At 37.2% G+C, this 18,304-nt stretch overlaps 1 pseudogene across 1 annotated transcript; it reads right to left on the bottom strand.

The window, feature by feature from the left end:
• Positions 1-3,405: 3,405 nt before the first annotated feature.
• Positions 3,406-7,469, bottom strand: LOC147506103 (ubiquitin carboxyl-terminal hydrolase 2-like; annotated as a pseudogene). The gene is made up of 2 exons (XR_015193580.1): positions 6,326-7,469; positions 3,406-4,387 (listed from the first exon to the last, which is right to left on the bottom strand). The product of XR_015193580.1 is annotated as a ubiquitin carboxyl-terminal hydrolase 2-like (transcript).
• Between the last annotated feature and the right edge of the window lie 10,835 nt (positions 7,470-18,304).

Here is an 18,304-nt window from a genome sequence, read left to right as displayed (position 1 = left end):
AAGTTTCTTTCTAGAAATTGACAATGAAACTATAAAAGAACAAAGGAAAAAATAAATTTAGTTGCTTGAACATTTACTTTATGCATTTGTTAACCACACATGTGATTAGGAAAAAAGAAAAAAAAAATAAACTAATCATAAAATAAGGAACAGTACGGGTGTACATCCAAAACAAATAAAATTGTATTGTATGCACTATATATATGGGCTTAACAAATAAAGTTGCATTAATTTGATGTGTCATCCACTATGGGATTTAGATATTTAGTCATAGTTAATGATTTCAAAAACTACAATTCCGGCTACAATAATTCTGTATTTTATAATTTCCAATTTTAGCGGAATAACGAGATTCAATTAAAGCGGACGTTGGCTTAAATAAATTAGATAACTACTGATTTAGTTAAAGTGGACGTTGGGCTTAAATAAATTATATACCAAACCAAAACAAATTACATGTGAAAAATTAAATTATACAAAAAACAACATCACAAAAGATATTAAAAAAAAAAACAATAATGACAAATATTTTAAAATATATATAATACTGCATGAAACTAACGTCAAAAAATAATTAACGAGAAACAGAAAACTAGATTCAAATGCATTGAACTAATCTCAAATAATATTTAACGGGAAATCGGAAATTGGATGCACATGCAAGCATTAAACTAATCTTAAAAAGTAATTAATGGACAATCAGAATATGGATACAACTGCATTAAACTAACATCAAAGAATAATTAACGGAAAATCAAAACTTGGATGCAAATACATCGAACTAACACCAAAAAATAATTGTCGGGAAATCGGAATGATGGTGATTGGGAGAATGATGAGACTGTACCTTGCGGTTACCTACCTACCCAAATTATCAATTAGATCAAGTCTTAAGAACGTAGTTCTTTATGAGAAATAGTTTGGTATTTATATAAGAGTAGAGATTTCTTGTAGCTCAAGTAATTGTAATTGAATATAACTCTCAACTGATAATTATCTCTTTGATAAGAAACGAATCTGGACATAAATTAATGTACGTAAGTAGCAAGTCATGTGGCTAATGTTCAACCTTAGACATATGAGTTAATGGGCATGTGCATTGATCCATAGTATTGTAAATTGGGCTTTAGCCCTGTCGATTAAACGAATAAAGTGGAGACTCCTACTAATGGAGCGTTTGCCACGTAGGTGGGGGTCGAAACAATTTGTATATAATAGTTCTGCATATATAGTTGCATATATTTTTTAGAATAATTAATATGACAGGACCCGTTCATAGATAATTTTCGAAGATCCCACATAGTGAGTCATGTATAATTTAAATAATAATTAATAGGAAATCGGGAACTGAATAATCTTTGATGATCTCATATAGTAAATCAAGCATAATTTATTTTTATGTCATGTTTGCAATTAAGGACGCTACAGATGGATAAGTAGAAAATTGGTATTACACACCACATTGGATAATTAAAAGGAAATCGAAAACTGGATTCAAATACATTTAACTGAGCTCAAAGAGTAATTAATGGGAAATCGGAAATTTTATGCATATACGATAAACTAAACTCAAAAAGTAATTAAGTAGAAATCAAAAACTGCTGCAACTGCATTAAACTAATGTTAGATAATAACTAACGGAAAATTAGAAATTGGATATGATGCAAATCCTTGAAAAATATTTAAAGGGAAATCGGAAACGGTATGCAAAAATGCATCAAACAAACCTCACATAATAATTAATGGGGAATCGGAAACTGGATGCAAATGTATTGAACTAACCTCAAAAAATAATTAACAGGAAATAAAAAACCGAATGCAATTTTATTGAACTAACCTCATAGAATAATTGGTGGAAAATAAGAAACTAGATGCAAATGCATTGAAATAACTTCAAAGAATAGTTAATGAGAAATCAGAAACCGAATGAAATTGCATCGAACTAACCTCAAAGCATAAATAATCAGAAATCATAAACTAGTTGCAGATATATTAAACTAACCTCAAAGAGTTATTAATGAGAAATCGAAAACTGGATGCAAATGCAATGAACTAATCTAAAGACTAATTAACGAAACAATGAAAAATGGATGCAACTGCACTGAACTAATATAACCTCAATGAATGAATAATTAACGGGAAATCATAAATTTGATACAACTGCATTGAACAAACCTCAAAAAATAATTAATGAGAAATCGAAAACTTGCTGCAAATGCATTGAACTAACTAATTAACGGAAAATCAGAAATTGGATGCAACTGCATTGAACTAACCTCAAATAATAATTAACGAAAAATCGGAAACTTGATGCAACTGCATTAAACTAAAATCATAGATTAACTAATAGGCTGGGAAATCAGAAATTGGATGCAATATCCTTGATGAATATTTAACAGAAAATCGAAAACTGGATATAGATGCATTGAAATAACCTCAAAGAATAGTTAACTGAAAATCATAAACCAGATGTAATTGCATCGAACTATCCTCAAAGCATAAATAACCGGAAATTAGAAGCTAGATGCGAACTAATCTCGAAAAATAATTAACGGAAAATTGGATGCGGATCTATTGAACTAACCTCAAAGAGTAATTAACTAAATTAGAAACGGATGTAAATGCAACTAATCTCAAAGAGTAATTAACGAAACATTGAAAACTATATGCAACTGCACTGAATTAATCTTAATGAATAATTAACGGGAAATCAGAAACTTGATACAACTACATTGAATTAACCTCAAAGAATAATTAATGGAAAATCGGAAACTAGATACAACTATTGAACTAACATCAAATAATAATTAACGTAAAATCGAAAACTTGATGCAAATGCATTGAACTAACCCCGAACCATAGTTGTATTATATGTAAGGAGAATATAATGTCTTAACAAGTATAGTTTTGCATTTTAAATAGTGTTTATTATAATTTTTTTTATTATGATTGAAAATGTCTTGCTATTCAAGTATATTCAATATCATATTCACCACATTGGGCATTCTCACAAAATTTCAATCAATCTTCTATTATTAAATCTAACAACAAAAATAAGTCGATGAGTTTTATTAAGATTTGGTGCTTTCTTTTTATAGAGAGTGGAGCAAGAAATTTGAATGAATGATTAATATAATTTTCCTATCTCATAACTCTCTATAGTTGCTAATATTTTTTAAAATAATTTAATATAACGACACCCGTTCGTAGGACGGATTCAAAAACTAGTTACATTTAAATCCATATCACTAAGGCATTCATTTGCTGATATGGTCTCCAGATTTCTGCGCCATAGCGGCAGATGTATGGCGCAGCAGATGTGCTGGATATTAGCGGCAGATGGCACAGAAGTCTGGAGACTCGATGGTGTAAATTCCTGAACAAAGAAATACATAAACAAGCATATAAGAAAACCAACCATCAAGTTTCAACTGAGTTTTACCTGTCTTATTGTAACTTGACATTGGTTCTCAACTGTCTAACTGATAGATCTGGAGATACATAAAATATTAAGTAAATGCAAGCACCAGATATTCCATATTCTTAAAAGTTGAAATTGTTTTTCACCACCGCACCTAACCAACAAAATTAGATTATTCACCTACGACTGTGTTTTTGCTCGATTTCTCCTTTGCCTTCTCGATTAAGGGTTTCAACTGTTTTTTCTCGGCCAGAAGCTTGAGGAAATTGAACAAGAATGGTATGTAATTGTGTTTCCTGCGGATATTTTCTGTTCTCCACTTCTTGAATTTTTCTTCCTCCATCAATATCTTCTCAGTAGCACCCTGAATACCAGAATTCACTTCAGAGAGCGATTTGTTAAGTGCGTCAATGCTGCTATCTACCTTCCTCTCTCCTTGTGCAGCAGTCAGCTGCTGCAAGATATGTTCCCTTTTCTTTTGGAGTTCCTTCAGTTCGGCAGTATACATCTCCTGATCTCCTTCATGTTCTTAATTAATGCCATGAGGTTGAATCTTATCTCACTTCTAGAGCACCTTTCTATACGTTCCTGGATCACCGGTTGCACCATCTGCAACCAATCTAAGTCACCTTGCCCACCAGGGCATTGCCCCAGGCTAACGGGCCCTTCCTACAGCCCATCAAGCTCATACAAGACCCCATCAACAGGTATATAACTTATAAAATGGTATACATCATCATCTTTGGTTGCAACCTTCTGCTCCTCAGGAACAAATGGCTCAGGCCTGGCAAAGCTATTATGGGCAGAACGTATGGCTTCACTATTGTTGATTGCAAGGCCTTTTAGTTCAGGAGGAAAGTTCTTGGTGAACTCTTTCAGCTTCGAGAGTTCTGGACCGATGTCAACATCTGGACAGTTCATAAGAATGGACAGGATTGCCTGAGTTGCACATGCATTATTAATAACCTGAAAGGATATAAAAATAGTTAGACGACATACATGCAAAAATAGTTAGACATCTGTGTAGAAAAATAAACGAGAAGAAAGCTTTTCGTTTTTGTTTGCGAAAACTTTCAGATTCAAAGATCATTTGATTCCATACAAACATAGTTTTCCATGAAGCCTCGTCAACGATTCTTAGTTTAAGGTAGAGGGATATGGAGTAAAATTGATGATGACAACAAGGGAAATATGGTCTTAACAGGGAAAAGGAGAATGAGAAAGTCCAGGATGCCGTGGTGAACCTACCACGCACTATGCATATACAAAATTAAAATTAAAATAGTCATCTGTGAATTGATGGGACTCCTGGTGATTTTGCTGGCGGGAGCACTTGAAGTGTGGCTCCTAAGACAAGGTGCTATCATTGGATACGTTTCTGGAGACTGGAATCTTTGGGTATTGAGAATCACTTGTGCTCCAGAGACTTCAATCTGTTCTACTAACAAGTTGCTACAAGTATCATATTTATGTAGAATCCAGCTCTTCTCTACAATGATTGTGAGTTTCTTAACCACTGATGGAAACTGTGATGAAAGGTTTTATTGGTTACCGCACAAATCCTTTAATGCAAACCCTTTAAGCTACTCCTCTAAAAGGGAAGAATATAAGGATTCAAAAAACGGGAACGGTTACATGAACTCCACCTTATCGTGACTCCAAAGTTACTCCACTCCTAAAAGTGGACTTACAAGATGAATTGAGGTTTCTACTTTTAACATAAGTCCATAACCATTTCTAAACTATATCTATAAATTGAGTATAGTTCCTACAGGGGGAAGGAAGGTTTGTGTCTATATTTGTCTTAAGTATTCGAATGAGAAAGAAGCTAAAGATTTTCTTTAAAAGAAATGACAGACTAATATACTGTTATCCCGCAAAGTTACTGTAGATTGCAGTTTTTACTATTGAATTGATGGAATTAAGTGGTAAGAATGTAACAAGGGAAAAGCATGAAAACAAACCTTGAAAAGAAGAACAATGCATTTCCCCAAAAAAGCTAAACAAAAAGCAACCTGCCATGCATTGGCAGTTATATATTCATTAAGAAAATGCTACTATCTTCTGTAAGTAACATTTAGACATGTACTTGTTACAACACAACCATCTAATTTTACATAAGTTCAATTTTCTGGCGAGTACCACAGTAATGCCTGCACTAACAACTATGCCATCATCAACAGACACTCATTCTGTCAATCACTTAACATATACGTGATTAGGGTTTTAGTTATATGTAAGTTCAAGACATCCTAGGGTTTACAAACATGAGAGGTAGTTGGACTACATTCTTACTTGTAAGTTCAAGACTTGCATCCTAGGCTGACAATTTACATAGCAGCATACTTTGGAGCTCATAGGCAAAGAAATGCAAACTTGTTGGGTGGGAGTGAATGAATAGGCCTGTTTCTGTAAGTCGATCTAGACCTCTATTTCTGTTTCTGGTAGAACTCTTCTTATGGACACCCATAACACTGATATCTGACATACAAACTAAAGAAGTAGTTACGAAGACTATCAGTAAAGTGACCCAAAGTCAGAATCTCATAATCAAGCTGATTACTAGAACTTGACAAGCTAAAGGTAACCAAGAGTGCCAAGCTTCAGTTTGAGATTTTCAACTGTGGCTTTTGCAAACGAGTTCCCTGCGGGTTTTTTGTTACCTAGTGGTTTTCAGTGGCCCTCTTTTTACTATAGGTGACTCTCTTAAATTTCAGTTCAACAAGAAATACATAAGTAATAAAGAAGGGAAGAGATACATAATCACACTGCAAACAAAGTACAACTTGAAAAAGTACGATTACACAAAATGACATTCATTCTTCACATTTATCCAGACTTAAAAAGCAGGATGATATTAGTTGGGAAGGACAAAAACCGAAAAGAAAATCAATTTAACCTCACCTTTCTACATCTCGTAAATCCCATCTTCCTCTTTCAATTCTGCAAATCTGACTTTTGTATGCATCACAATCTGAGGGAGTACGTCTTGGTACTTAGTGACAAACTTCTCTCCAAATTTCTTCTCAATTAGTTTCAACGCAGAAGTGATTGAACTTGCATTCCGACTCCCTGTCAAACCGTTTGAGTACAGGACTTCCAGCACATTACACCTAGGAATGATCCTCTTCTTGAGAGCAAGAGCAAGAGCAAGAGCAAGTATCACTGGATTTTTCGCAATATCCGACAGTTCAAACTTTTGTTTTACAGTGAAAAACTCGACCCTGCTTTGGATTTTTTCTTTTGAAAGTTCGAAACCACTGGGATGCTTCTTAAACATTGAAAGACTCTCCGCATGAGAAAATCCCAATTTGTGCATAAAAGCCCATCTCTCTTCCCACCTAGTTTTACTCATACCAAACCTTGATACAAATGCCTGGATTAATCTCCTCAACAATTGTCCTAAACCGATCGTTTCTAGAAGCCAATGTCCGAGGATTGAGCATGAACAACTTGATAATATTGTGTTTGGGAACACCATTATCACTCAATAATGCAATATTAGGCTCCATTACATTCTCAAGCTGAATCTGAAAAAACCTACTCGGTTGATTCAAAATGGTAAGAAATTCTTCATCGGTATCAGTGAATTTCTTAATGAAATTGATAGAAGGAATGATTTGGTTCTCCAAACTCCTATGTAGAAATTGTGCATCAGTTGTAACAATCTTAACTAGCCTAGAACCAGAAACACCCAAACTAGTTAAAAAATCAATCTTGGGCTTGATTGTTTTGTTGACATCAGCATTTAGTATAAAAGGGTTTCTAGAAATGAGTTTAGTTATGGAGTTTTGAGTCAAACCATTGTTTTTCAACAAAGTCAGGACTAAGTCTGGGTTTTCAGTACTTTTCAAGTTGAGTTTCTTGGATGCCATAAGAGTAGTTTTAAGTGGTAATCCACATGAGTTCATAAGATACTCTACTGTTAAAGAAGTGTTGGGGTTTGATGAACTTGATGTAAAACCCTGACAGTAAAACTGAAGATGAAGTACAGTAGTTACTGGTTTAGTTTGTTGCAAAGTTCTAGAAAAGAGGTTCAAGTGTTGGAAGAACTTACGAGTGAGAAATAGTTTTGAGGATTTGCCTTGAATAGAGTTTGAAATCAGAGAGACACTTCAGGTTGAATTGGTAGAAAATAAAACAAGGGTTTTAGACAGTTATAGCAGGTCCAATGGGAGGTTATATGGGCTGCTAAAAGGCAAATATAGCACCCATCCACAAAAATGTCATTCCAATGGGGCTGTTAAAAGGGTCTTAAATTTGGAAGCCAAAGTTAAGACCTTCGCAAGCAATTGCTATAATAAGTTCCGGGATACGGATCGCATAGTTTCTACCGTCTGTTGGTTATTTATGTACAAACGGCAGAAACTATGCCGTCTGTCTCTCGTTTTAATTAAATGGACGGACAGCAGAAACTCTGCCGTCTGTACCTGACAGACGCAAAAACTGAGAAATCTTGTTCTTCTTTTCATATACAAATTTATATCCATTCCACTCCATTCATTCCATTCCACTCACTCCACAATCCATTACCATTCATTCCACAACTTAACAATCCACACATCCATTCAACTAACCAAAATTTATTCATTAAACAAATATAATTCAATTCATTCAACTAAACAAAATCCATAGAAGTAAATCAAAACACACATAAAAATAAATTCTAAACTAATTTTCGCCAGCTTGCCTCTTCTTTGATTTACTCTCGTCGTTCGTGATTCTCATGAATGTCGGTTCTAGCACTCAAGGCTTCTAACTCAGCGACTTATCGCGCTTCGCCACCCAAATAATGATAGTACTTATTAGATGCATTTGTAATCATAAATGAATTGCGCATCCCATGCATCATTAGCTGCGACTCGGCATATCGCGCTCTAAGTGTAGCCTACAAAAAAATCAATAATTTTAAGAAAAATCATCACTATAAACCAAATATAATTTAAGTTTCAAAATGTAAACCAAATACTAACCTCATCTAGAGTGTCAAAATCCGGGACAAAGTTCGGAAGATAACTTTGATCAACATGAGGTATAGGTATGGTGATATGCATTCCCTGAGATGTAACTATGTCATAGCTCCATAGGTTATCCGGATCGGAAGGAACTGGAACAAAAGCCTCGTAAAGGACCTTGAGATGAAGAGTAGGGCTCAACAGGGTGTGGGATATACAAATCACTTATAATATCCTTATGTCCCACAAAGTCCATGTTAGTAGCTCTGTACATGTTAGCAGGCAATATAAGACCCCTTGAGACGCGATCCCAGTAACTATCGTAGTCACCATTCACATCTAAATATAGATAAGCTTGTGGCCACAAGTCTTCATGCATTCTAAGATAGGACCTCCATTGACTGGCTCTTCCCAATGGGGACATATTCTTCGGAGGAGGGTGTGGGATGAAAGGTGTCCCAACGATTTGGTGCCAACACCTATCACCCATGTACCACACGATGATACCTCCAAACTTAAAGACGATTCGGCGCATTGTAAGATTATACGAACGACGTACACGTTGAATCGCCTCACGTAACCAAACATCATCCATAGTATCTCTCCACATCATCAACATTTAATTGCATATATCGAGTATGAAACCATGGTATCCACTGTATCGCCAATGCCGACCTAGTCTCGAGTTGGTTACGATCTAAGTGAATGTTGTGGCGCCCTTGACCACTTCAGCGATCTTTAAAGTCATTCATAAAGTTCTATTCATCGATATACGGTCCATGTTAGGTCTCGAAGAGGAGCCATGGTAGATGGGACTCATACCACCAAATACTATCATAAAAACAAATATCAAAATCAAACTTGTACGTAATTTAAAAATTATAATACTATCATAAAGTTATATATAATACTAAAAATTTAAAACTTACTTCATAACTCTCAAAATTGGGTTTTCTCTCTCTTGTGTTGCTTGGTTCGTCTCTTAGGTTTTGCCAAAAACCCCTTTCTTATGCTGCAAACTCGCGGTTCTCAAAAATAGAAATTTTGACAAAAATAGACTTGAGCGCGGGCGCGCCCTTAGACAGGCCATTTCAAGCGCGTGCGCGCCCTCTTCGAATTTCAGAAAAAAAGTCCAGTAGACTTGTTTCGGGAAAAGCTGAGGAAAAAAAAACTATCTTCTTTTTCTCCAAGGCTCCTTGGGCAAGACTAGTTTTGAGCGTTCGCTCGCTCAAACTTCTTTACACAAACATCATCGAATTCTCTCCCTCTTCCTCATGTGAGAGATAACTCTAACAATCTCCCCCTCCTAAACAGTGAGGGGGATACCTCCATGCAATTTCCAAATCAACAGGAGGAATGTGCTACCATTCCGGTGGTAGCACAACAAACATCAAACTTACCTTTCAGTAAGACTTTGGCCATCATATCCGACCCGTTCTTGTCGGTATGGATCTTCTCAATATACAATGCTTATCTTCAAGAACTTCTCTAATCCAATGATAATGCACATGTATGTGCTTGGATATAGAATGAAAACTCGAATTCTTGCTCAAATGGATGGTGCTCTGACTGTCACATAGATCTACAAACTGTTTCGGCTTTAGCCTTAGTTTATCAAAGAACATCTTCATCTATAACATCTCTTTGCAACATTCAGTGGCTGTAATATACTTAGCTTTTGTCGTCGAGAGAGAAACACACTTTTGCAACTTAGATTGCCAAAAAACTGCTCTCCCTGCAAAATTAACCAGATAACCGGAGATAGACTTCATCGAGTCAACATCACCTGCCATGTCTGCATTAGTGTAGCCTTCAAGTAAGGGTTTACTTCCACCAAAGCGCAAACACGATTTGGAAGTGCCTTTGAGATATTTCAATATCTACTTAACACCTTCCCAATGCTCCTTACCCGGATTTGACAGAAATCGGCTTACAACACCAATGGTGAAAGATATATCCGGTCTTGTACACACCATTACATATATTAATTGCCCACTGCGGATGCATAAGAAATCTTTTCCATCTGACTCTGCTCATACTCACTCTTTGGACACATCTCTTTGGTCATGCAGAACTAGCCACCAAGCGGATAACTGACTGGCTTCGCTTGATCCATGTTGAATCTCTTCAACACCTTCTCAATGTAGCTTTCTTGAGAAAGACACAACTTCCCACTCTTTCTATCACGAGTGATCCGCATCCCAAGTATTTGCTTTGCTTGACCCAAATCCTTCATCTCTAAGGACTTACTCAAGTCTTTCTTCAGCTTGGATATCTTGTTGATGTTCGGGCCAACTATCAACATATCATTAACATACAACAAGAGCACTATGAAATCTTATCTGAAAATTTCTGAACAAACACACAATAATTGGAAATAGACTTCTTGTATCTTTGTTTCACCATAAAGGAATCAAACTTTATGTACCACTATCTCGGTGCCTGCTTCAACCCATACAAGATCTTTATCAACTTGCATACTAGGTGCTCCTTGCCTTTGACCTCAAACCCCTCTGGCTGGTCCATGTAGATATCTTCTTCAAGGTCTTTATGAAGAAAAGTTGTCTTAACATCTAGTTGTTCAACCTCTAGGTTCATACTTGCGGTCAGACCCAATACCACCCGGATAGAAGTCATATTCACTACAGGAGAGAAAAGTTCATCAAAGCCAATACCTTTCCTTTGACCGAATCCCTTCACAACAAGGCAAGCTTTCTGCCTTGGGTGTAGATTATTCTCCTCATGCTTGACTTTGTAGATCTACTTATTCTTGAGAATTTTTCTTCCTTTCGGTTTCTCAACTAACTCATAAGTGTGATTCTTATGCAAATAATCCATTTCATCATGCATGACCTTCAACCAATTATGTTTGTCTATACCTTCAAGAGCCTCTTGATAGTACATAGGTTCTCCACCATCAAATAGTAAAACATACGTATGTGGTGGATACCTGGTTGAAGCTTGTCTCTCTCTGTCAGACCTCCTTACCCAAGCTTCTTGTGGCTCAGGAGGATGCACTTCTACTTGCTTAGGTGGTGGTTCATGCACTTCATCTGCATCTTCTATATCAATAGGTTCTATCCCATCATGAGCAATAGGATCATCATCATGAGCTTCAAACTCATAGTTCTCTATATTCCCAATGCCTTATGTACGTTCTATAGTAGGAACTTCTGGTTCTGAATCAACAAGATTATTAGTGAAAGCTTGTAGCTTCTCACCCTCCTCGAAATCTGCTATGGTTTGGTCTTTCAAGAACACAACATCTCGACTTCGGATTACTTTCTTGTTAATCGGATCATAGAGTTTGTAGCCAAATTTCTCATCCCCATAACCCAGAAAATTGCACTGCTTGGGTTTGTCATCAAGCTTGGATCTCTCATCCTTGAGAATATGAACAAATGCCCTGCACCCAAATACCCTCAAGTATCTATAATCAACATTTATGCCTGACCATACTCTCTCTGGATAATCACTATTTAGAGGCTTTAACGGCGATAGGTTGATCACATGCACGAATGTACACATTACTTCTACCCAGTAACTTCTAGGTAATTTAGAGTGAGACAACATGAATCTCATCCTCTCTACAATGGTCCGGTTTATTCTCTCGGCTATACCATTCTGTTGCGGTGTCTTAGGAACGGTCTGCTCATGACGAATCCCATGACTCTTGTAATACTCTTCAAACGGCCTTATGTACTCACCCCCATTATCTGAGTGAATACACTTCAAAGGCTTCCATGTCTCTCTTTCCACCATGCTATGGAAAATCTTGAATACGCCAAGTACTTCATCCTTGGTCTTTAGACTATATGCCCATATCTTTCTTGACGCATTATCAATGAGAGTCAAGAAGTACAAAGCTCCCCCATGGGATTTTACTCTCATAGGACCACATAAGTTAGTGTGAACTAGCTCAAGGACATTGTCCTTTCTGTGAGACGGGAATCTTTGGAAAGATACTTTGTGTTGGTTTCCTACCAAACAGTGAGTGCATCTATTTAAATGTGTACTTTTAATGTCTGGCAATGCCTTTTTCTTGACAAGAACGTCCATGCCTTTTTCATCCATATGACACAGTCTCTTGTGCCATAGTTTGGAGGAAGCTTCTTCTTCTACCACATTTACTTCTGCTTTACACAGAGTAGCCTGTGTCATGTAAAGATAGCAAGTTTTCTTCCCTTTGGCTGCTATAATGGAACATCGCCGGTTCCATACCCGTTACCAAACGAGTTTAGAAAGCCATCATCATCTAACTTCCCAGCGGAAATTAGGTTTAGCCGAATGTCAATGACATTTCTTACATCCTTGAGTGTCAAGGTGTAGCCGACATTAGTTTCTACATGAACATCACCAGTGCCTTCAATCTTCGAGACGCCACTGTTACCCATTTTTACCTCACCAAATTCACCCCGGCTGTAGGTAGTGAAGAATCCCCTGTGTGGTGTGACGTGATAGGATGCTCCAGTATCTATCACCCACTCTGTATCCTGGCATGAGGTACTAAGACAACACACACCACATTCTGACACAATTCCCACTAGATCATCGTCTACTAGTGTGGTAATATCTCTACCTGTGTTTCCGTTCCTATTTACCATGTCTTCATGTACACAGTTATTCTTCTCATCCCTCTTAAGTGTTCTGCATTTATACCTGAAGTGACCCTTGGTGGCACAATAGTAACATTATCTCTCTGCCTTAGGAGTTCTAGTATCACCCCTAGATTTGCTTTTGTCATCACCTCTAGAGTGAGATGGTTTTCTGCTCTTACCTTTCCCCTGCTTTTTTGTGACAAGTATCTCTGAGTGAGAGGAGCTGCTTCTTGAACCCCTTCTTGTTTCCTCATTCAACAATGCCTCGGTAACCATCTCCATGGAAATAACTCCATCTTTAGCAACTCCGTTAAGAGAAACTGCTAACGTCTCCCAATTGTCGGGTAGAGAGTTTAATAGGAACAAAGCCTCAACTTTGTCTCCCATATCAATCTTCATCATCAAATGCAACTGGTTGATGTATTCTGTACTTCATTAAGATGCTCAGACATTGAATAACCTTCTTTGTACTTCGTGTTGACAAACTTCTTAATGAGCAGCACTTTGTTTCCGGCCGACTTCCTCTCATAGAGGTCTTCGAGTTCTTCCACAAGCCAAAAGTTGTAGTCTCTTGGGATACATGGTGAAACACTGTTGTTGTCAATCCATTATCTAATGTACCCAATAGCTTTTCTGTCAAGCTTGCTCCACTCTGCCAAAGGAATTGCTTTCAGTTTTTCTCCCCCATTCTCAATGGGTTGTGCTAAGTCCTTGCAATAGAACAAGTCTTCCATCTTGGCTTTCCAAATGGTGTAGTTAGCTCTATCCAAACTAGTCATGCGAGTGTTCACGGAATGGTCCATCTCTACAAGTTATTTTTAACTCAAACATTCTCTCAGGAGTTTCATCAAACACCTTCCGAGCAAGATTTGGATAGTAACCTAGGTTAATCTAACTTGGCTCTGATACCACTTGTTAGGGTTAGTACCGATATACCAATTGATCCCCACTACACAGATAACTTGTTCTAGGACTAACAACAATCTCCAGACAACAATCTAACTATCACTACAACCAACCTAGCATGCCCAACTCTCTAAACAACTATCACAAACAAATAATAATGCAGAGAAAGTAAAATATACCACAACACAAAGATTTATCATGGTTTGGCCAATGGTGCCTACTTCCACAAAAGCTAATCATTTTATAAAGCGGGAAAGACGATTACAATCACTCTTTTCAGTCTCTCACCTTACTAGATCACTCCTCTCTCTTTACAGGCTTTTGTCTCTATAAAGATTATCTCTCAATTTTGATAGCTCTCAAAATTGGGTTTTTCTCTCTCGTGTTGCTTAGTTCGTCTCATAGGTTTTGCCAAAACCCATTTCTTAGGCTACAAACTCACAGTTCTCAGAAATAGAAATTCTGAGGAAAATAGGCATGAGCGCAGGCACACCCTCAGACAGGCCAAAAATAGCGCGCGCGCCCTCTTTGATTTTTGCAGGAAAAGTCCAGTAGACTTGCTTCGGAAAAAGCTGAGGAAAAAAAAACTATTTTCTTTTTCTCCAAGGTTCCTTGGGCAATACTAGTTTCAAGCGTTTGCTCGCTCAAACTTCTTTACGCAAACATCACCAGATTCTCTCCTTTTTCCTCATGTGAGGGATAACTCCAACACCTGTTTCAATTCTGCAAGCCCAATCTTACTTTTGTATGCATTTACCATCTCAGGGAGTCAGAGACTTAATGACAAACTTCAAGATTTTTTTTCATTTACTGTCAACGTTGTACTAACTGAACTTGCATTCGGCCTCCCTATCAACAGTTTGAGTACAGATCTTCCAACACATTACACCTAGGAATGACACTTTTGTCAAAGATTAAAACCATGTATCATTGGATGTTTAGCAATATATGATAGTTTAAAATTTTGCTTTATAGTGAAAAACTCGACCGCGCTCTGAATCTTCTCTTTTGAATATATCAAACAAGTGGGTTGGTTCTTAAACACTGAAAGATTCTCCTCATTAGAAAATCCCAATTTCCGAAAAGATTCCCATTTCTCTTCCTAGGTTGATTTACTCAAGGACAACATAGCTATAATTGCATGAATAAACATTGAACTCGACGAATCAAATCCCATTTCCTTAATCTCCTGAACAACTGTCTAAAACCGATCAGTTCTCAAAGACAAACTTGAAGGATTTTTCATAAACAATTTCATAATGTTGCATTTCGGAACACCATGATCACTCAATATTGCAATATTTCTCAAAGTTTGTCCAAAAAAACTTCCAAGGTCGATTCAAGAGGGTAAGAAAATCTTCATTGGTATCAGTGAATGACAAAGAATAAAAAAGGAATGATTTGGTTCTCCAAACTCCTATGTAAAAAATGTGCATCACTTGCAAGAATCTTAACCATGTATAAAAGTTCAATGTTCTGGCAAGTTCACAGGTCACACACTTACTCCTACAGTTAAAACCATGCAATATTGATAACCTGTGAGATTTGAGAGCTTAACAATAACAAAAAGTAATGGTGTAAAACTATGTTTATTGAATGAGAAAGTAGCAGCTCTAAATACAAGCTAGTGAAGTAAAACTAACGCCACTCTTCAATGCATGACCATAACAATAGCAACTACCTAGACTCAGTCAACAACTAAACAAACTCAACAGACAACTCAATGGACATAAGCTTGGCACATGTTTAAGTGCATAAGCATAGGCTTATGCTAACTTCTTAAATCATAACATTCCCTCCTTTAAACTGAAGTGTGTTGTAGAAACTTTCAGTTTAGAAAGGTAACAAGTGAGCTACAACTTCCCTCCCTCAAACTGGATTTGCCATCGAGCAGACACCAAGTAATCGTCACAACTTTATAAACTGAGCAAGTTTGAGAGGCTTAGTCAAAATGTCTACAACTTGATCTTCCTCTCAAAGTACTTTTAGATCAATTGTTTGTGCTTGGACATGATGCCGTAAGAAATGGAATCTCACTTCAATATGTTTACTGCACCCATGTAAAACCAGATTCTTCAACAGCTTAATTGTGGAGCTATTGTCACAGAAAATTGTCATGTGACCATCAAGAGGATAATGTAGTTCAGTGAGGATGTTCCTGAATCAAATAGCTTGGCAAGCACAAGAGGCAGCAGCGACATATTTCGCTTCCGTAGTAGACAGGGTGACAATGTCTTGCTTCTTGGAAGACCATGAGATGTTTTTATTTGCAACAGATTTGGATGGTATGTACTCCTAATTATTCAAACTAAGTTGTCTTTGCAATAAGCAACAGTGTTTGCAGGAACACAATATGTCTAGCAACGACATTTTCCTTTTTCTGCAGGCTAAAAAAGGAATCGAATGATTGTCCAAGCTCCTAAAGTATGTTAAACTTTGCTAGCAGTTATCGGTCATGGAATGATATATACTTATTTGTTTGTGTTCGTGGTACTGAAAATAAACGTGTAACATTTTCAAGTATATCAACAAACTTGTGTACCACCATAGTTGCAGACCCTAGTGTTGGGGAATAACGATACCAATCGATCCCCACTACATAGATAACTTGTAATATGAAACACTACAACTTTAGACAAATTCTAAATATCCACTACAACCAACCTAACATACCCAACTCTCTAAACAACTATCAACAACAAATAATAATGCAAATAAGTAAAAGCATACCATAACACAAAGATATACCATGGTTCGGCCAATGGTGCCTACCTCCACAAGAGCTAATCATTTTATAAAGTGGGAATGAAGATTACAATCACTCTTTTCAGTCTCTCACCTTACTATATCACTCTTCTCTCTCTCTCTCTCTATAAGCTTTTTTCTCTACAAAGGTTATCTCTCAATTTTGATAGCTCTCGTTTTCTTTCTCTTGTGTTGCTTGGTTCGTCTCTTTAGGTTTTTGCCAAAACCCGTTTCTTTATTTGCAAACTCGCGGTTCTCAGAAATAGAAATTCTAACGAAAATAGACTTGAGAGTGGGTGCGCCTTTAGACGACAAAGGCCATTTTCAAGGCGCCTTCTCTCTAATTAAAAAAAAAAAAAAAAAAAAAAGAAGGTCCAGTAGACTTGTTTCGGAAAAAGATGAGGAAAAAAAACTATCTTCTTTTTCTCCAAGGCTCCTTGGGCAAGACTAGTTTCGAGCATTCGCTCACTCAAACTTCTTTACGCAAACATCACCAGATTCTCTCCCTCTTCCTCATGTGAGGGATAACTCCAACAATCTCCCCCTCCCGAACAGTGAGGGGGGATACCTCCATGCAATTTCCAAATCAACAGGAGGAGTGTGCTACCATTCTAGCGGTAACACAACAAACATCAAACTTATCTTTCGGTAAGACTTTGGTCATCATATCCAACCCGTTCTTGTCGGTATGGATATTCTCAATGCACAAATGCTTGTCTTCAAGTACTTCTCTAATCCAATGGTAATGCACATGTATGTGCTTGGATCTAGAATGAAAACTCGGATTCTTGCTCAAATGGATGGCGCTCTGACTATCACATAGAACTACAAACTGTTTTTGCTTTAGCCCTAGTTTATCAAAGAACCTCTTCATCCATAACATCTCTTTGCAACACTCAGTGGCTACAATATACTCGGCTTTTGTAGTGGAGAGGGCAACACACATTTGCAACTTAGATTGCCAAGAAACTGCTCCCCCTGTAAAAGTAACCAGATAATCGGAGGTGGACTTCATCGAGTCAACATCACCTGCCATGTTTGCATTAGTGTAACCTTCAAGTAAGGGCTTACTCCCACCAAAATACAAACATGATTTGGAAAGTGCCCTTGAGATATCTCAATATCCACTTAACACCATCCCAATGCTCCTTACCCGGATTTGACAGAAATCGACTTACAACACCAACGGTGAAAGCAATATCCGATCTTGTACACACCATTGCATACATCAAGTTGCCCACTGTGGATGCATAAGGAATATTTTCCATCTGACTCTACTCATGCTCACCCTTTGGACTTATCTCTTTGGTCATGCAGAACTGGCCACCAAGCGGACAACTAACTGGCTTTCGCTTGATCCATGTTGAATCTCTTCAACACCTTCTCAATGTAGCTTTCTTGAGAAAGACACAACTTCCCACTCTTTCTGTCACGAGTGATCCGCATCCCAAGTATCCGCTTTGCTTAACCCAAATCCTTCATCTCTAAGGACTTACTCAAGTCTTTCTTCAGCTTGGATATCTTGTTGATGTTCGGGACAACTATCAACATATCATCCACATACAACAGGAGCATTATGAAATCCCCATCTAGAAATTTCTGAACAAACACACAATGATTGGAAGCAGACATCTTGTATCCTTGCTTCGCCATAAAGGAATCAAACTTTATGTACCACT

Source organism: Coptis chinensis, chromosome 4 (assembly GCF_015680905.1).
Source record: "Coptis chinensis isolate HL-2020 chromosome 4, ASM1568090v1, whole genome shotgun sequence".
Taxonomy (NCBI): Eukaryota; Viridiplantae; Streptophyta; class Magnoliopsida; order Ranunculales; family Ranunculaceae; genus Coptis; species Coptis chinensis.
This window is presented reverse-complemented; position numbering and strand designations above follow the sequence as displayed.